The sequence below is a fragment of the Ursus arctos genome, unplaced genomic scaffold, assembly GCF_023065955.2.
Source record: "Ursus arctos isolate Adak ecotype North America unplaced genomic scaffold, UrsArc2.0 scaffold_13, whole genome shotgun sequence".
Taxonomy (NCBI): domain Eukaryota; kingdom Metazoa; phylum Chordata; class Mammalia; order Carnivora; family Ursidae; genus Ursus; species Ursus arctos.
The window spans coordinates 10972912-10994095 of record NW_026622797.1 but is presented as its reverse complement, the minus strand read 5'-3'; the positions used below and the strand labels follow the sequence as shown (position 1 = coordinate 10994095).

The following is a 21184-nucleotide window of genomic DNA, read 5'->3' as shown; positions in this document are numbered from 1 at the left end:
ACTCAGTTGACCTTTTGGCAAATTCTAAATTGTTTTTAGAGCTGACATCCCTGACAAGGGCCTCAGTATCAATAAGTCTGAGTCTTTCATACCAGACGCAGAACTGGAATCCTTCTGGAAAGACAGGGACGTCTGCTTCTCACTTTTAGGCAATGCCAGCCCAGAACCACACCTAGCGTTGTCCTAGGACAGCCTAGAACAGGGATTCTCCACCTCAGTATTGACTTGTAGTGGGGATAAACTCTTTGGCATGGGGGTGGGGGGCAGGGAGGAGGCTGTCCCCTGCACTGTGGCACATTTACTATCCTACTAGACGCCCACTAGATGTCAGTAGTACCTCTGCTCAGGTGTGACAAGCAAAATGTCAGCCGTCCCTGGGGGTAGTGGGGAGAAAACCCCAGTTGAGAACCATTGGCCTAGATGTTGGGCCAAAGCCTTTCACAAAAACTGGACTTTAAATCTGCCAAGTGCCCAGGCCGATTTTGGGTTGCAAGTCCCAAATTTCTATGTCAAAAAAGAAAAGAAAGAATTTGGGTCTGCAACTTTCTAAGGTTAAGTTTTACTGGTTGGCTACTGCAATAATTTTAAAATCCCAACATGGCCCCAGGAGAATTTCTGATTTTTAATAGCTCTAAATTCTGATGAGCCCACCAGGATATTAGCTGTCCTAGGGAGACCCAAGAACATTAAAAAAACTCTTTAATGTGATGAGAGCTTCATTCCTGATCATTATTTAACTCCAAATGAGTTGTTTGTTCATTTAGAACTGCACAGTTAGGACAAAGTCCAGCTCAACTCTTGAGACATCTTGGCCAACCACAGTAATTTCAGTTTTCATATACTGGTACTGATCCTTTCTGATAATAATCAGGCAATGGCTCATCAGTGTTTTATGGCCATTCTAACAAGTGATACTAAGATTATGTCATCAACATAAAAGTGGATGTGTGTTTTCTCAGTTCCCATGACAGGCGGAGAGGCATCCAAATTATCTGATTTCTGCCTCATTACTTAAGCACATGTTTAACAGCTGAATGGCCTTGTTTTATATCACTTAAATTGGATTTTGAATTGACAAAAAACATATCTTTCTTACTTAGATTTTTGCCATAGTATTTATTATGAATTTGGCTTTGAGAAACACTCATGGCCTGAGATACATGATAAGGTTTTATAGACTGGCCCATAAAAAAATTCCTGTCTTTGTATAAAAAACCAAAGAAACAGCAAGAAACCTTAAGAAAAGTTTTGTATTTTTCTTCCATTACTTTATCAGCAGCCTGAAGGGGAGGATAGCAGTGATCAGTACTAAACTCATTTTGCATAAACTCTAAACCATTTTAGGATTACCTTAAACACAGGGCTACAAATTACATAAATGTCCCACCGAGTGCTAACTCTGTCATCTGTGAGCAATTGAGATGCCCCCTTTTTGAGGACTAATACCTGAAGAGCTAATTTAGCAAAGATTGAGGCCCATTCCTCAGGAGAGTCTCTAAACTCTGTAGGACAGAAAGAAATAAGCCCCTGAGACACTCTTGAAGGGAACAAAGGGCTTTTAATAGGCATTTAGTTTAGTGCATTCCAAATAAGAGGTCAGGAATATGTGTTAACACCAGAAGGACCCTTACAGGGAAGTCCAGTGTCATTGTCAAAAAGATTTGTGCTCCTGCAATTACAGAACCCATTGCTTGAGTGGCAATGTCCCCAGATCTCCATTTGGTATTGTTTCTGACAAGCAAACCCAAAGACTCCCTCCAAAATCTATTATAACCTGATTTTTGGAAAGGACAAGTTGCTTATGAAAACATTTGAACTTAATAAAGTTTACGTATGACTCATCTGGGTTCCGTTTGTGGTATTATCTCGATAACAGAGTCAGGAGGCATGGTTTACTGGCAGGCCTTCTGCAGGAAAGAGACAGCCAGGCCCAGCCTCTGCCCAGAAAAGGAGGCTTCTAGGCCAGTGGTTCCCAAGCTGGGTCTGAAGACTCACTATATCGAAATCACCCGAGCACCTACCAAAAATGCAGATTCCAATTACCCACTCCAGATCTAGTGAATCCAAATCTTGGGGAGAAGAGTCCCTGGAATCTGTGTTTTAACAAGCATCCAAAGGTGATTCTCCAGAACAGTGGGGTCTGACCTCAAAAGACTGATACATGAACCCTGATTTGCATCTTCATTTCCTCATATCCAGAGATTGTCTGCTTTAGGGTTGTGTTTGGTTAGTCATGGTGACATGCTGAGGGCCAGATGCAGCGTAAGAGGGGGTGCCGACTCTCAGACCCGGAGGTTTTGAGAGTCCCAGCCCCTTCCCAGTTCCCACTCTCAACCACAGCCACCCTTACTTGAGGCACTATTTCTCATTAAATTCATACACAAATATGCAGACACGCATTTATAAAAGATTATAAAACTACTTACCTGACTCTTTTCTCTGGATGAACCTGGGCTGTGACTTTTCTAGAGATGTTAGCTTGACCCTAAGAGTAAGTGTTTCATTTACCAGAGGAAAACAGGGGCCTTGCCTCTTCTTCTTTCCTCTTCCAATTGCAATGATTATTTTGTTTTTAAGAGACTCTCCATTCCTCCATGGAAGTCTTACAAAAACTACTTACCATATGTACTTGACATTAGCACCACTCTCAAGCATCAGTTTATGTATTCTGATAAATAAATAGCACCTTCTCTTTTCTCTTTCTCATTGGCCATCCTACAGTCCACAGTTACTGTTACCAAATAGTGGAATCTAGAAGAAAAAATAGGAGACACCTTTGTGAAAAGAAAATGTGCAAGAGGAATGAAAAGAGCTTGACATTTCCTTCTCACTAACCCTTTACATTCTGTCGTAGGACACAGGTCGTTTGACTAAAAAAGAGGTAGTAACCTCCAGAAGGATAACACATTCGTCAAGGAAAAGAGAGGCTTTAGGAACCTCTATTCAAAGTGAATATTTTAATCCAGATCTTTTGGAGAAGAAATATAATGCATACCTATCTAAATCTTCCTCCTAGGGGCGCCTGGGTGGCACAGTCGTTAAGTGTCTGCCTTCAGCTCAGGGCATGATCCCAGCATTCTGGGATCGAGCCCCACATCGGGCTCCTCCGCTAGGAGCCTGCTTCTTCCTCTCCCACTCCCCCTGCTTGTGTTCCCTCTCTCGCTGGCTGTCTCTCTGTCAAATAAATAAATAAAATCTTTAAAGAAAAAAAAATAAAAAAATAAATCTTCCTCCTAATTTCATGACGTTAGCAAATTATTAAGTGTCCACTTTATATCACACATATTAAACACCACCTCTGACTCCCAGGGACTCCCAACTAAGGTTGTGTGGTTGTCAAAATCAGAGTCTTCCATAGCTTATGAAGTTCAAAACTAGAACCCACCACGTGTTGCAGCTTATCAGAACATGGACGAGGCTACGAGACACAGAAGGGCTCCTGAGTGTATGGGCGTAAGGGCACAGCACACGGCAAGGGCCAGTCCGTCCCTAGGAGGCACCTGTCAGGCCCGGCAGTGCCAACAACCACTGCAGCCCAAGGAATGACATCAGATGCTCATCTTAGGAAATTTTGTTGGAAAAGAGGGACTGTGTGGTCAAGTTCATGTGAAAAACACACTCAAACACACCCATATTTGTTTGCTAGGACTGCCGTAACAGAGTATCCCAGACTGGGGGGCTTGAACAACAGAAGTTGCTTTTCTCACAGTTCGAGAGACTAGAAGTCCAAGATCAAGGTGTGGGCAGGTTGGTGTCTTCTGAGGCCTCTCTCCTTGGTTTGCAGGCCATATTCTCCCCATGTCTTCACAAGGTCTTTCCTCTATGCATGTTTGTGTCCTAATCTCTTCTTATAAAGACACCAGTCATTTTGAATTAGAGCCCTCCACATGGCCCTAATTGTGTCTTTAAAGACCCTATCTCCAAGTACAGTCACATTCCGTAGTGGGTTAGGACTTTACCATATGAACGGGGGGTTACGCAGTTCAGCCCATAAAAACCGCTTTTGTGCAGATTCGCAAGCATAGTACACTGTCAAGGATCTGAAAACTCATATAGTAAGGAAAATGCTAACCTTGTTTGAGACGGCACTCCTCCAACGTACCTGCCCTCAAAACATTTTCCACATCACATCTCTTCCTACGCCCCACAGTTCCACAGTGCACATCGCTGGGCAGCTGTCTGAGGACTTGGGCTTACTCAAAGTCCATGCTGACTGCCGAGAATTGTACCCCAACACACCTGGGGTCTGGTCTTAACAGAAACTTTGAGTCTCCACACCACAGACAGCTTGTCCCAGGTAGTGTGGGAAGACCCAGAGAAATGCCAGATATGCTTCGGAGGCATTCCAAATCCAGCTGGGTAGTAAAAGTAGGAGAGGAAATAAGGCAGCTCTAAATAGAATGCAGAATACTGTAAGACATGCCTGAATACCGCGGACATCCTGTAGAAGTCGGCCAGACGAATTCAGTGTGGACCCCCAGTGTCCACAGAACACTGCACAGACCAGATGAGGCTTGCACTGAGCTGGACCGATTAATGGGACATCAACATCAAGGTGGAAGTGCATTCCAGAATCCATGAACTGGAACACAAGGGATGTCATAAAAAAGGGAACAGCAAATTTGTATACTGAGCATTTGAACTTATGGGATCACGGGATAATGGTAACTGTCCCAATAAAATTAGTAAAGACAGAACAGAAGAATCAAGTATCTTCTTGGTTGTGTTTTGATAAACTTGAGGAAAAACAATATATTTGCAGTGAATACTTACTGTTTTGCCCATCAGCATCCATTCACACTTGCCATAAAGCAGTGCCCAGATATGCAGCCGTGCACTGTGGCAGAACGGATTCCCATCTGAAGTGAGGGGCAGAGGTTCTCTCTTCTCCATCAGTCGTGTGACGGGCAAAGCAGTAGCATGAGCACTTTGCTGACTCTAGCTAATCTCCTGGCTGTCAGAGGATGAGTCCAATCTCCAGGAAGGCAGAGCAAACAGATGAGAAAATCTAGGGCTTTGGTTATATCACGAGAGTCCCTGGGTCAAACGACACCTAAAGCCATTTATCCTGGATTTTTCAGCTAATTAACTGACAAAATATTCAAATGTTATGTACTGATAAGGTGGGTTAGTGATATAAATTTTGGAAACCAGCTCAAAGAGGTGATAAATGAATCAAGAGAAGCAAAGGTGGTCCAGGTTGAGAAGACTGAGGTTAAAAGGTGACAACTAAGAAAGAGGTTGTATCAATCATCATGTGTGAGGGCAGTCTGAGGCATGGAGAAAGAAAAGAAAAGAAAAGAAAAGAAAAGAAAAGAGAAAAAAAGAAGTGAAATGAAATGAAGTGAGAAAGGGAGAGAGAGAGAGGGAGAGGGAGGGAGGAAGGGAGGGAGAGAGAGAGGAAGGGAGGGAGGAAGAGAGAGAGAGAAAGAAAGAAAGAAAGGAAAGGAAACAGAGAGTTAGGTACGTAAGAGGAAAACCAAGAGAATGGAATATTGAAATCCCCAGGGCACAGGTAAAGAGAAGATTCCAGCTTCCTGATCTTTCCTGAGGAAAGGTTCTCCATCAAAATAACAACTACTATTATCTGTTGAGCACTTGCTTTGTAACAGGCAGTGTTGTGTGTACCAGACATTTAATGTCATTCAATCCTCTCAGTGTTACTATGAGATGGGTACGTTCATCGTCATTTCACAGATGAGGACGCTGGAGCACAGAGAGATTAATGAACTTGCCCACAGTCACACTAGTAAATGAAAGAACTAGAGCTGGACCCCAGTACTCTGCCTCTCGAGTTTACTCTCTTACCCAGTATACTCAATACCTCTCAGCCTTTAGCGACTACCTACAACTGATGCTTTCATGAGGCTAAGAATCCAGGTAGGGATTCATTTAACCAAAACTTTATCTCCTATGTCCAGGCTGACTTGGAGGTCTGAAAGTCTCCCATTTTGTGTAAGCATGGTTCTTTTTTTTTTTTTTTTTTTTTTTTGGTGTTCTGTTAAATGTAAATAGATTAAGGGCAGACAGTTTATTCAGCTATTCACATGTTAGCATGAATTAGATTGATAGAAAACTTTCCTAGACCAAGAGAGCAACCTGGGGCCATATCGATTTGCTAAAAGCATGAGGTCCATAAATCAAGTGGCTCAGATGAGAGAGGGTGAAAAACAAACTCTCTTCTTCTGGGTTCTCCTATGAATCACATTTTCCCTCCTCTCTAACTTCCATTACACCTGAACATAAGTTTTAAAGGTTAGTTTTACTGCTCATGAGCCCAGCCCCACAAGATACTTCTAGAAGTACAATCTTGGGTGTTCGTTTTAAATTCGCATCTGTCTCACTTAGGATGAAGGGTTCTAGAAATATCAAAAATGTAAAATTAAAATCTCATTGGATATATTTTCCAAGCAAAACACCAAAGGTGGAAAATATACATGAATATAAATGTTTATATGTTTTACTAATTTTAAAACCCTCAGATTTCAACATAGACCATGAGCCAAGTTTAAAAAAAAAAAAAAAAGAAGAAGAAGGAAAGAAAAGAAAAAGAAAAGAGGGAAAAGCAAAGAACCAACTAAGGAAAATGTTCCTACACACCTGAAACCCCATCTCTGCTTAGCTAAGTCCTCTTTCTCCTGCTTCTCTTCACTCATCACCACCTCCAGGAAGTCTCCCTGGATAGCCCGGTCCTCCTCCTTTATAGCAGGTTTTAATTATTTCTTTAATATCCATTTCCCTCCCTGAAGCTTACATGCACAAGGGCAAGGACCGGGACTGCTGTGCTCACCATCAGCACCTACCCCAGTACCTGACTATGGAGCTCACGCTCACGAATTAATAAATGAAAGCAAAGGGCTGCTACTCTAAACACACGAACATCCTCACAAACCATCAATAGAGAGGCAAACGCTGCAGAAGAGTGGGCCGGGTATGTCTATAAAAATAAATGCAAAATAAAACGACACCATTTTTCACCCATTTTTTTTCTTCCCTTTAAATTAAAAAAATTAAATAAAACACAAGGTCAACTAATGCATCCCTTAGATGTGGAGGATGGTCATTCTCATAGACTGCTACAACCTTCTGCGGGGCACTGTGGCTCTGCATAGCGACATCTTTCAAAGTGCGTGTCCTTTAGCCCAGCAATTCTGCTTTTCGAGGTGTGCCATCGGAATCTATACGAATATTTATCTATGAAACAACCCGTTTAGCCTGGTGTATAATAGCAAGGGAAAATCTAAACAAGCGATAATAGAGGATTGGTTAAATTACGCACATTAACAAAATGAAATGATATGCGGCATTTTTAGTTACCGTTTATTGGGCCCTTGCTACGGGCACTTACTAGGCACTGCGCTCAGTACTTAACATGCCCTGTCTGATTTAATCCTCAGAACACTTTATGCAGTGGGATTATTATGGCCATCTTCCCTGGGAGGGAATTGAGATTTAGAGGGGCGAAGTAATTTGCTCAAGGTTACACAGCTGGTGAGGAGCAGAGCCCGGGACGGTCTCCAAGGCCAGGCTCTGGATCACTAAGCTATCTGCCCCTAAGTTAAAGGTGTCAAGTGTGCATTTAGTGGCATGGGAAGGTATTCCCATGTTCTTGTTATATTAACTAAAAAGACAGATTATAAGGTAATTCACAGGACAGTCACCTTTCTGTAAAATACGAGCATATTACAATACATGTATTTTTATGTTTATGTGCCCACATTCATATCTGTGTTTATCTTTGCAAAGGGCTAAAAAAAATTTATATCTGAAGGTCATCGCAGGCTGGTGGGGTCATGGGATAATGAAGTTTTTCTTTCCTTTTTGCTTACCCCAACGTTTTATGGTTTTCTACAATAAAAGTAGGTCACACGTGTAATACTTGAAGTTGTTTTGTTTTTTTTTTAAGTTGAACTCAAAGTAGCCTAGAACTTCAGAGGACCTTACACATCACTCAGTCTAATCTTCTTTACCGGCAAGAAGAGCAAAGCTCAGAGAAATCAAGTGAGCTAATTAAAAACAGAACTGGGAGTGGAACCAGCCTGCGTATCAGCGGCCCATGGCTCTTAGGCCAGCCCTTCCCCAGGGAAGGCACCTGCGTGTGTCCTTTTGCACAGCGAAGAATGACAGAACTTGCTGAACGCTCGTTTTCCAGAGCACCAACCAGTCTGCCCTCCTGCACTACGTCTTGCATTCTGAGTGACGGGTACCTTGATGCCCTGGGAAACAATGTGTGCCACGGGGGATGAAAGCAGAAGGAAAGAGCAACACAGCCTGGATGGCTGATGGCCTCCAAACAACTCAGGGGTAAGTTTTTCTAAACCAGTGGCTCTTCAAAGAGAGGTACACCAGCACCCCCTGACAACGTTTTCCAAAGATGAGGCCCCCATGGAGCTTCTCAGCGGAAGGAGAGATGGGTTCTGGCTAGAATATTCCAAAACACCTCTCCATGTGATACTAACATACACCCTTCAATGAAGGAACACCAGACATCTTCAAATGTCTGTGTCTTAACTGGGAACCAGACACTGTTGGTTGCATCTTTATTTAAAATTCTTTCTATCTGCAACCCAGTCCACTGGGAGCCTTGTAATAGATCTGCGTTCCCTTTTAGGTCTCCTTTTGAATTTGAAAGAGAAGAACATTATGAAGAACAAAGGAAATGGTGGCACCATCTGCCATATTGCTCAGATAGATCTGGCCAAACCCCTGATCAGGGAACTTAGAACCCAAGGCAGGCTGGTAGTGAATGAGCAAAAGGCTGAAAGGTACCTGAGGGTGCAGGGTGTTGGGGACCAAAGCACGGTCATCGAGGGAGGATGGAATCCATGGTCAAGATGGTTCCACCAGCCCTAGCTGCTGAAACACAAGTCAAGGTGTCATATACAAACCAAGAACCTTTACACTGAAGGAGGCAGGCCCACGGTAGACAGGAAGCCAGGACAAAAACACAGAAAGATGGCCCCATTCAGAAAAGAACAGAAAACTTTTACAACGAAATGGGATGCAAAGCTGAGAAGCAGAAGGAAAGAAACACAAGAGAAATTAAGATGCGCTTGTAAAATTATGAAATGTATCATGCTGTATTATCAGTAATTTTAGCGACTACTCAGAAAAGCTGTTCTTTAAAAAGAAAAATAGAACAGCTTTTTCCTAGTTGAATAATAATAGAATTTTAAACACTGATTGTGTTTCTTGCTTTTTGACATTGTTTATATTTGTTATTTGTATATATTAATACATAAGTAGATTTTAAATAAATCCTACCCAGAAACCATTTTTAGAAATTTTAACTTTTTTGACATTCTTTTTTTTTTAACTAGACTATTTAACTCTATAAAAGCTGGTTAGAGATACATTGCGATTGTAAAGAATATTACAGCTAACAATAAAAATCAAAATAATGAGCATTTCCTTTTAAAGTACATCAGAGTCCCCTCACACAGGAAGTGCTCACGGTTCCTTCCTTTAAAAGGATTTGCTGCCCTTGCCATAAACATACACAAGACAGGGTATTTGTAAGTCCTTACTTACTGTATGATACCCGGGGGCTGCAGCTAGAAATACCCAAATCCACAGGGGTGTAACGCAAAGGATGTCACCTCAAGCCCAGGTGTGGGTCGCAGCTACCTACACCTGCCCAGATTCCAGGCCACGTTGTTGAATGTCCCCTGGTCTACACAACTTCCACAAAACAGCTTGAGCCAATCCCTTGGACAAAAGCCTAAACCCTCCTCCTCTTCTCTCTCTGTTCCAATCTCTGTTGACGTCAAGAATGTTCAAACCCAGCCTTCTCGGCCTTTCTCTGACTCAAGCCTTTGATTGCACAGTGAGGAGCATTCGCCCCAGGGACTGGATTGAGCCAGCAAAATGTTGTGGAAAGAGCACTCAACACAGAGTCAGAAAGCAAAGGTTCAAGACACAGTGAAGTCTGACTTGCATTTGTGATACAAAACTGCTCTGAGCCTATAGACAGGAATCTCTCTCCTGTGCACCGAAATCACACCAACTCTGCATCCTTCCTAAGGCTGGTGGAAAGCAACTGTGTGTTCAAACATCCGGGACGGTGCCTACAAACACAGGTGATGGACAGAGAAAGGAAGGCAGACACCATGTCTGCCCGGTACCAATAACCCCGCTGGTCTGGAGCCTCATCTGCCACAAAGTGCCTCTGTCCCTGCCCAGCCGGGCTCTGAGACCCCTGACAAGGGACTCCAAGAAGACCAGTGTCCTGGCTGTCCACCTGCAGCAGTGATAAGTTACCCTTCTCTGCCGAAGACCCTGTGAGCTGACCCCAGGCAGGGGACACGGAGTTTTCTCCATCGACGATCTGCCAGTTAGCAGGGCTCCCGGTTTATGGATTTTCATTCATTGTAATCTTTGCTTTCTGCAGCTGGGATTGGTTTAGTCCAAAAAAAAAAAGGGGGCTCTGCAATAATGGCGTTAAACAAATAGCGCCGGGCCTGGTATTTTTAGATACGTTAAAATTCTCTTTAAGCACGATGTGAGGGCCTGAAAACTCAGGCTGTTGCCTATGTCTGAGCGAATACTGATAAGAGCTTTATCCAATTTATAAGGCCAGAGAAGGAAATAATCATGTGTGATGGAATTGGACAAATAATCCAGCTCCAAACAATTATGAAATATAATGCAATTACAGAATCCCGTGCCAGGGTTCTGGGAGTACCAGATTCTTCTCTTTCGTGAAGCAACGATAATGGAGAATTTTAATGCTCACGGCCTCATGAGTAACCAAAACCTGTAGGCAACTAAAACTCAAGACAAAACCAGTATATACACGTGTGTGTGTGTGTGTGTGGCAGGCACGCCCTTTCTTTCACATGGTTGTGAGCCGATTTCACGTTGCCCCACAGACACGCCCCACTCTCCCCATCAAGCTGGCAAAAGCATCTTAACTCATGACTGCCAAAAAAAAAAAAAAAAAAACCAATTCTGTGGATCAGGGGAAAGTCATGTTCAACTGATGTTTCCTTGGAGAAATAGGGACGAAGTCTCATTATAGAATCCACCCAGCAGAAACGGATACAATTTCCCAATGGCTTTTCTCCCCTTCTGAGTTCCCTCTCTCCCACCGCTAATTTCCCCTCCCTCTCCCCAGTCCTCTTCCACTTGGACTCAGAGCAGGTTGGCTCTCCTCAACTGCAGGAGTCAGGTAACTACGAACAACGTTCTTTCCTCCTGTGATGTCTGCTTATGGGGAGAGGCCCTAGCAGCAGAGGTTCCAGGGCTGAGGACCGCATAAGGCTGAATCCTTCGTGTCATTTCACTGGGTTGTGGTGTGGACTGTGGTTTGGGTATGCTTAAGGAAGGACTGGAGGGGGTTGAGAAAAATGGGAGGGAAATGGGGGAAGGGACTGGGGGGAAGAATAGCCCCCTCGAGGCTGGGGTGAAGAACACACCTCCCCTACCTCTTCACTACCTTGATCCTCGTATAAGTTTTGAGAAAGCCCAGTGAGCCAGGTTGAAAAGATGAGGGTTGTGGGTACAGACTGAATGAAGCCCATCCAGTCTCCATCATGTGACATTTCTCCCGGTGTCTCCCATCCATAACTCAGGAAGACCCACGTATGCATCTGTCACGATTTCCAGCTCCTCTTCCAAATAGTGCTGCCCTTCCCTCTGGAGTCCCTGGATCCCTAGGGTCAGGTGGCTTTCTAGGTCCCTAGGAGAGAGCAAGACGGTGGAGGGAACTGACCAACAGCCCCGGATCTAAGTGTTGGCTCTTCACCATTCTTGCCTGAGCTTCCTCTGAACAAGCCCACCTGACACCTGACGGGCAGACACACCCAGAGCTCTACCCCGGTGCTCTAACTTCCCACACGATGACCCTGACACCAGCTCAGAACAAGCTCTGATCAGACAGGCATGCTCACCACCCCCTCCATGGCACCCCTCTCAGGGCTGGACACACACATCCTTCTTCACACAGCTGCCAGGGGGACCTTTCTGAAACTAAAACTCCTCCCTCCCTCCCTCTCTCTCCCTCCCTCTGGCATGTACACACGTGCAACCCCCCCCCCCACTTCTGTTTTATTACCTTCAAAATAGAACTTCCCTTTCTTTTAGGGACAAGTTCAAGTCTTCAAATGGCTTGCAAAACTCAAGATCTGGCCTTTGTCTTTAACACTCTCTCCACAGCCCAGCCCCTCGTTGCTTCTCTAGGTTCCTTGAGCACCGAACCCAATGCCTGTGCGTGCGGCTGTCTCCTCCTCTGCTGCTGCTTCTTCTCCCTCTTCTCCCGCCTCCTTCTCTTTCCCCCCTTCTCCTCTTCCTCCACTCTTCACAGAGCCAGCTTCTCACCTTCCTTCAGGCAGCACTTCAATACGGTCTCCCCAGAGAGACCTTTCTGACAATCCTATGGAAATCGGGTTTCCTACACACAGACCTACCCAAGGCCTAATTCTCTGGCGCGGCACCCCACGGCTCTCAGCGGTGTGGCACTTACTGAAATTTGCAATCGCTAATCTCTTTGTTCTCTGTTTTGGACCGTCCATCTAAGAAGCTTACTGTTCGCCCCAAGATGGCAGAGACCACAATTCATTCATCCAGCATCAGCACTCCACCTACAGTGGGATCCTGAAATCATGAGGGTACACATGATCGTAACTCAGATTTCTCTGCTTTCTTTCAGACAGACCAAAAAGAGAAGAATTATCATTCCTGTATGTGAGGAACAGTGAGAGGCCAGCCGGATTTTGGGGATTTGTACTGGGAAGGCCTGGAAGCAAGGGGCAGGTAGATATAATAGGCCGGCAGGGCCGCTCTTGAAAGCTCATAAGGGTGGGCTTGATCTGGCCGCACCCTTTGAGAGGAGCCATGGTGAGCACAACTGTACCCACAGGTTTTTCTAGTCTTGACACCAGACACACGGAATAGAAGAGACTCCAAGCTCACACTGGTGAATAGCAAGACAGAGTAATGTCTTCAAACGTCATATCCTAAAAAACGCCAAAGTTGTGGTAGTTGTTGCTGTCATGGGGTCGGACTGGTGCCTCAGGGAACTGCTTTCACCTCAGTACAAAAGCAAGCGTGTTACTACCTCGGACTACCTAATAATGACATCGATTACTTCCAGACGTAGTAAAGTCTCTGGTATTGGACATAAGTCAGGGACAGAAAAAAATGTTGGGGAGATAATTTCCACCTTCTACAGTCCCTGTCCTTCCAAGATTCAAAGGGCCACGGAGAGCCATCACAAGTTTTGAGACAAGGTGATGTGACCAAGTGTTGTACTGGAAAGATCTATGAAAAGTTTTGAAAACAGAAAAGTTTTCAGTACTGAAGGAAAGAATGAGTGGTACCTTGAGATATCATAAGGCCAGGAGGGAGAATTATTTCTCCAAATGAAATCTGATTTGACAAAAACAGTCCAAGAAAATAGTGCTTTCAAGATTCGTAACAGCTATCAAAGTCTCCAAGATAAGAACTTTTTTCATAACTAACATCTTTAATAAGTAGATAAAGGCTTCGGCATCAGAGACTTTGGAATATATTTCAGTAAGAATGACCCCTCACCTTCCCGTTCCGTGTGGGATACTCAATTACAGTGGTGTTCAAGATCAAAAACTTGTGGGATGTCTGATCTGTTTACATATATTCCAACCAGCAGCTGAAGAGCTTTCCTCACTGTAAGTAATTAAAGTAAGGCTCTCTTATAGCCTCGAGTTCTAAAGGGGTCTTCAGCTACCTGGGCCACATGTAACGCTCTCAGTACAAAGCCCTTATTTAAAAATTTCAAAGATGCCAGCCTTCTCTGGTCCCTCATCACCTGATCCTTCTTCAGCTGTTCGGGTCATGGAGGAAAAGGCCATCTTTCCACGAACTCCGTAATGGCCAGTCCTCCAGGTGCTCACTCGTGGGCAATGAGCACTGCATCTGCTTTATCGACTCTCCCTTCTTTCTCCTCTCTTCTTTTGCTACATGACTAAGAGAAGGGTCTCTGCAGCCAAGATGCATCTGTGAAACCCTGGGTGATGATTCAAACATTTGCCAAATGATCCAACTGCCGGAACTAAATGGACTTCGCTCAGGGGTGGTGGCGGTGACAATTTCAGCTTGCTCTAGATCCACAGGCACGGAGCCACGTCACCTGGCGCCTCCCCCGCGCATGGTGGATCAGGCACCTGTTGCCAACTGACTTAATTCTCTTTTACCATTTAATGAAAAAGCAACAAAGATGTTTTTCACCACTTGCTATTAGAGAGACTGCTTTGCCTTCCCCCTTGGAAGGCAAAAGGGGGGTGGGGAAAGGTGGTGACAGATGCCTCGAAGAGTGGCTTCCTTTGGTCTGGCTGTGACCAAGTCAATCAAACCTATAGTAAACGGTCAATTCAAGTCTAGGACGCCAACCAGGGCCATCACTAATAAAAAACACAACCTCACTGGCTGAACCCTGAAACATGTATTTCAACCCTTTGCAAGGATCAAAAAGAGAGGATGAACGACAAAAGGAAAGCCCCAGCCTTTTGCATTTTCTTTTTGTGTTTCGGTCAGCAGAAAGCTGTTTATTCAACTTAATAGAGGGTGACACCCGATGAAGTAATAAGGTCCACGCTGCAGGACAGGTGCCTCAGTTGTTCCAAGCCACAGACTTTCGGTGACAGCAAGAGGGCTTCAGGTTAAACACCAGAAAATATTCGTATTCGTAAGACATCATAGCCACTGAAACAGGGTTGAGCTAAAACTTTGTGGCAAAGCCAATACACAAATCCAAGCTGGTGATTTCTGCTAAGAGCTTTGGGTTGCGAGGTTTCCCAGCTTCGTCTCCAAAACCCTCATTTGAAACCACAGCGTTCAGCAAGTGAGTGAGAATTCATGCTTTCATCTGAAACCCATGCCAGCAAATGCATCTCTTGATGCAATTGGGGGTCTTAGCATCTTCTCTAAAGAACCAAACTAAACCATGGAACTCCATCGCAAAGCCCTCCTCCTACCTTGAGAAGCACAAGCTCCACTTAAAGGTTCAATAAAACGATGAGAGGTGGGGAAGTGCTTGCTGGAATAGCACATTAGCTGCTACATTTAAGCCCCCACCACAGCATCCGAATGTCCTTGAGGTTTCAGAGGGAAACCTACATGGTATGAAATGTAGCAATTACTGGTCTATTAACATAGGATGTTAGTTGCTGTCAACTACATTCTCTAAAAGAGGGGTGGGGGATTCGTACTGCAAAAGTAAACTGCAAATTTTTTTTTTCCGCCTAGGAAAGAAGAAATAAGAAATCTTGCTGGGGCACCATTTTGTCTCAGATGCAAAAACTTTCTGCTGGACGCAAAACAAAAGCTGGAAAAACAAGTGATGTCAGTGTCTCTCACCTACCGTGGCAAGCCTGGAAATCAAAGAATTTTTCAAATCCCAGGATTAGTCAGGAACAGAGAGTGCAAATGTGAGAGAGGAAAAAAGAAACGATTTGTAGAAGATTTTACCTAATGACCTTAAGACGCTGGCGCTGGAGAACGGAGTAGGTGGCTGTAATCCCCTCGGCCCTGGAGTCCCCGGGGAGCGCATCCACCCGACCTGGACTCGAAGGGAAGGCTGCCAGGAGGTGGTGCCCACAAGCCGGGTGAACTCCTCCGCGGGTGACACCCCGCCGCCACCCTCCCGCCCTCCTCCGCTGTCCCAGTTTTCTCTGCGCAGCCCGGCGCCTGTCGTTAGCGGGTAATTCATCCCCCAGCGCGTCAGCTTGTTAAGCTTTAGGCCTTTTTTAATGGCCTCAGGTGTGAGCAGCAAAGAGCCCCGTGGAGCAGCATTGGCCCGGCCGAGCGTGTCACCCGGAGCCAGGTGCGGATGGTCCCCGCGCAACCCGCGCCCACAGTGCTAGCTGGGCCCCAGTCCCCCCTCCTCCAGGCGGCAGGGAGGCCAGGAAGAGGGCCCCTCCAGGGAGCCTTCCTGTTTGAAAAGAAGGGAACTCAAAGGGGCGGGGGAGGAGCCCGCTTAAAAGAAGACAGTCCAGACATTCACCTGTGGTTAAGCAAGGACCTGTTAATCCCTCAGCTACCCCAAATCACAGCAGAGCTGGAGGAGGATGAAGAGCTTGAAGGCAAGAGGAAGGGAACAGGGTGTTGAGCAGGAAGGATTTTTGCAGACCCTGCGGTTGGGGTATAGACACTAACCCGGGAAGGTAATTCTGCAAAATTGGAACACACAGGCACTCTATCTGTAGGCAACTCAATAGAGATTTGTCCCCTGTCTCTCAGCCTACTGACCCACTTTCCTTGGGCTACATCTCCCCAGATCCCTGCCCCTTGCTGAGTCTTCCTGTTAGCCAATAGGGAGAAAAGAGTAGGTCTGGGGATCACAATGAAAGTGGAATAACACCACGGGCCTGTTTGACAGTTTTTGAGAAAAACACAAATCTCTCTTTTCCCCAGAAAATTCTTCTTGAGCCAGGCCCCCATTCCCACTGTGCAGACACACAGACACATCAAGATCTCTCCTCTTGCTCCCTGCAAGGGCCTGAAATTCTACGTTTAGTCATATATTTTGTTAAAGCACTGAAAACATCTGCAGCTAAAAAAAAAAAAAGTGTGTGCTATTTTGTAAGGAGAATCCTTTGATCCATTCTTAGTTCTTAAAGTTGTGGCACAAAGAATTTTCTCAGAGTATCCAGCCAGTTACTTGAATGAGGCAAAGGATGAGTGAATTAAGTGGATATTGATGGCAAGTCCTGGGGTGTGAGATCCTGCCCAGTTGGGTTACCGCAGAAAGAAGCAGCACACACACACACACAGATTGTCTACGATTTTGTCTAAGATCAGGCTTAATCAGTTGTCAGAAGCCCCATATGGCCACTAATAATTTTGTTACATCCACTGGCGTGGTTCTAAAGAAACACAGTTACACGATCATTGGCACCATCTTCTCGGTCCCCCGAGTGTGAGTGAATACTGAGTGAACACGGTTCAGCACCAAGCACACTTAGGTCTGACTCCTAATTCTCCCACCTTCTCACACAGCTGCTTGGATTCAAGTTCCGCGCTCCCTCTGAGCAGCTATATGACCTCAGGCAAATTATCTGCCATCGCTGAGTCTCTCCAGCCTCATGTATGATCTGCATACAGTCACGCCGGACGATCCGTGGAAAGCGCTTAGCAGAGTGCCCGGCACGTAGTGTACGTAATACGTGCTCAACAAAAATGAGCTCTTTTTTTTTTTAAATTTTTTATTTATTTATTTGACAGAGAGAGAGACAGCCAGTGAGAGAGGGAACACAAGCAGGAGAAGTGGGAGAGGAAGAAGCAGGCTCCCAGCGGAGCATGGAGCCTGATGTGGGGCTCGATCCCAGGGACCTGGGATCAGGCCCTAAGCGGAAGACAGACGCTTAACGACTGAGCCACCCAGGTGCCCCAAAAATGAGCTCTTTTTACTTTATTATTAATCGTGAGATTTTAGCCACGTGATTTTCCTTCTTTGAGCTTCAGGTTCCTTATCTGTGAAATGGAGATAGTCATATCTACTTTCACAGGAGCATTGCAAGGTCCGAAAGAAGTATATGTAAAGTGCCCAGCACCGTGCCTGACAGAGCACGGAAGCACTCAACAAAACGAGAGCGGCCACGTGGCTGAGGAAGATGAGGATGATGAGGAAGGGAGGATTTTGATGTTAGTCATGTTGCAGCCAAGTCAGGGAACTCACAGGCATCAGCCCTACCCACCCATTTCCAGAAAAGGCAGACCTCCCCCGTAAGTACCCATTCACCCCTGCTACGCCTGGAGGGAGATGCTGTCTGTCTCACCGGTTGCTTCTCCTTTGCCAAATCGGTTTTAAGCCACAGTAACAAAGATCAAGTGATCTGGTCTGAAATGACATAGAACAGAACCCAAATTCTGGGACTCTCCCCATATTTAACTGTCGCCTCCTTTCCCCCTTTTTCCTAAGCTCTGATGGGAGGTAGTGTCTTAGAGAATTGACTCAGCTGCCCGTATTTGTTCATTACAGCTGTTGCTAGGAAGTTATTATGTAAATGGCTCTACTCCTCACTCTCCATTATGCTTTTTTCTTGTTATTGTGAGATGGAATTAAGTGCTAGCCCTGTGCTGAGTTTTCATTAGACTCTTTCCATACTCTTCCCTATTTTTCTCTCCGGCTTTATCAGTCACTTTAGAAGCTAATCCTTTTATATTTTAAGGACTTTAAAGAAGATGTAAAAATTCTCGAGTATCCTGGGGGAGGGGCTGGATTTCAAAGTGGATTGAGCTCTGCTTCTTCATTGTGTCAATATTTAGTGCCTGGCTTTTTTAATTTTCAAAATTCAAATTAAAACATCATCATGCTCCTATAAGCTTCACTACCTCTAATAATCAAAGAACAAGTTTCAACTTGACACACAGATAAGGCAGTGCTGAGCCACATTCATTACCATCCCTTTCACTGGATTAGGTAATCAAGTTTAATAAAGATGAAAACCTTTCAAGATAAAAGGAAAAAATAAACACTCATGCTAAAAGTTCCTAAAAATTAAGGAAATACTGCAAAATCCATTTGGGAAACGTAGGACTAGGTGATTATTCTATTTCTTGCCACATTCCAAAAGATACTTGTTCCGTGTTCCAAAGTGCAGAGTCAATATAATTTTTACCCCCCGAAGGCAGACCAAACATGTATGAAGATTTCAAAACCAGCCCAGCAGGCTTTCCAACAGATGGAAAGTGAGGTTGCACATTTCATTTCAGTTACCTGCTTCTAAATCATTGATTTTTGTAGAAATGTCACACCGTGCTTGAAGAGAAGTCTCTCTTTCTCTATAAACATACAGCAAACTTCGCAGAAAATGCCAACATTTTTAGTTAAGAGAGAAAGCTTCAAAAAAGCCCCTGAAATTCAACTCACTCTCCCATCTTATGCACACAATACCCAGTGACTTCAATTACATCCCACCTTTCATCCCCACATGTCAGAAGCAGTTTTAAGCCTAAAACAAGCAGTGAATTGGCCTTACCCTGCTGAAAATTTGTGGGAAAAACAGTGGGAATCAACTACTTACTCTTTAGTTTCAATACACTGAAGAAAAAGGGTCAGACTTATTGCTTCAGGTAATAAGGCCAAAGCTGTAAGGGGTAAAAAGACTCCAGGTTTACACCTGTAGTTTTACTTTTCACGACGTTTTAACCTTCAGGCCAAATCTTCAAAGACGAGAACCAGCACTCTAATGTGAAAACACACATTCAAATTCGGTATCCCACCCAAACTACCTTCATTTAACCTAATTCTCCACTATGAAAAAAGGGCAAAAAAGAAAGAGAAGGAGAAGGAGGAGAAAAATTGTCAGTGAAGAAGGACTAGCACAAGTCTAGATGAGGCCAACGGAAGTAAGGTCAAACCACAGAGAGCACTGAGTTTCCAGAGGGGAAATTTAGGAAAAACACAAAAAGCAAATGACATAGATGGGTCTCATTTAATTCCTGATTCAAACTAAGGGTTAAAAAAGAAACAAACAAACAAACAAACAAACAATCAGCGAAATCTAAGTGTGGTATAGACTGGGCATTAGACGATACCAAGGAATAATGATTAATTTTGTGAGGTGTGCCCGTGCATTGTGGAAACATGAGGAAATGGCCATATTTTTAAGAGATGCACACTTGCATATGCACAGGTGAAATGAGATCTGGTTGGGAATTATGTTAAAACACTTAAGCAAAAATGAAAAGAAATGAATAGAGGAAGCAGGGCAGGAAACTTTAGACCGCTGAATCTGGGTAAAGGGCATATGAAGAGTCACTATTATTCTTCTCATTATTAATACATTTGTGTATGTTTGGGACTCTTCACAATGAATACTTCACGGAGTTCCTCTTACTCAAAAAGGTTGAGAATCCCTAAGCCAGGGGTACAAGAGTTTCTTGAGCGTTTATCTGGTGGAGACAAGAGGCAGCTCCCCTAACTGGTGTGTAAATAGCCCTGAGGTCTCAGGCATCAGGGTAAAGATGATCAATGGTCTTTGGTCAAGAAGACTACCCCTCTCAGGAAGCATGTTGACCAATTATGACTTCTCTCTCCCTAAAGGCTGAGCTCAATGTTTTTATTAACCTAATAACACATGTGTGGGGGGGGGGGAACCAGTTGAGGGAAGCCCATTAATTATGGTTAACTGTAGCATGAAGCTATGCAGAAGTGACTAAGGCCATAGGGGTAGAGACAGATAGTATTTAATAGATGCACTAAAGTGACAGAGGTGCCATGTTAGAAGGACTGGTGAGATGCAGAGCGGCACTGTCTACCTGAAGGATCAGGAACGGTTTCATAAAGTGACTTGTAAGGTGACTTTTCAACACCTCCCTGTCCTCACTGCTACACTTGCTCACTATTCGTGGCATACGTTGGTAATCAACAAGTACTTCTCGAACGTTATTGAACACTCTTGCCACTCTCCCCAAAGACTGTCAGTGGCTCAACTTGGTACAAAATGAAATCCTAGTTCGTCAGCCAATCATTCAAGACCCAGCATGACCAGACCCTTCCTCTTCTGCAGCCTGTCTGGACTTACTCCTCCAAACCCATCCCAGTGAGCCCCATCTCTCCAGAGCTCCTCCAACCCTGATCACTCAACACGTCCAGGGTGTACCTGTGTCCAGACCAAACGTAGGAGGAAAAGAGATGAAGGTGGGTGCTTGAGGTGGGGGCAGCTTCAGGGGGTCAGGAGAGAGATCAGTGGCATCTGCTAATGACCCTGATCAATAAGGAGGGAAGAAAATTATTGTTCAAGTCAGTTGAGTACAAGTCAGTGCTTTGGGAGGTAAGCATGGACTTATAGGTGGGGAGGGGGGGTACATGAGACAGGGAAGGTAAGAAGCCAGTGAGAGCGTGTTGTGAAGGGGGGGTACAACAGCGAGCCATCGGACTTACTGCCACTGGGGAACTCAGAGACAGTCCATAGAGCCCATGCTGAGAGGGACCCCTCTAGAAGGAAGTAGCCCAGATACTTATCCACCAGCTCTAGTCAATCACTGGCTGAGAACCTGGAGGAGAGGAGAGTCACACGTGCCCTGCTTCCCACGCACGGCCTCGTAGCTCTGGGAGACAGTGAGCGGCAGGTGTGAAAGATGGAAGCTGGGCTACCATGCCTGGAAACTGTAAATGCTGTAAGCATATGAGCCATTGTCTGTTGCATGTGCCCACGTTTAGACATATATACCATATAGAAAGCTCTGAAGTCATGTTCATTTA

The 21184-nt window shown here is 44.8% G+C and overlaps 1 long non-coding RNA gene across 1 annotated transcript in view; it reads right to left on the bottom strand.

Annotated features, from left to right (window-relative positions):
* Window positions 1-2426: 2426 nt before the first annotated feature.
* Window positions 2427-21184, bottom strand: part of LOC113259589 (uncharacterized) — a 60954-nt gene continuing 42196 nt past the window's right edge. Inside the window, exons 7-8 of the long non-coding RNA XR_008958916.1 lie at window positions 2621-2751; window positions 2427-2485 (exon numbers count right to left, since the gene is read on the bottom strand). This is a non-coding gene — a long non-coding RNA (uncharacterized LOC113259589). The remainder of the gene's footprint in view (window positions 2486-2620; window positions 2752-21184) is intronic.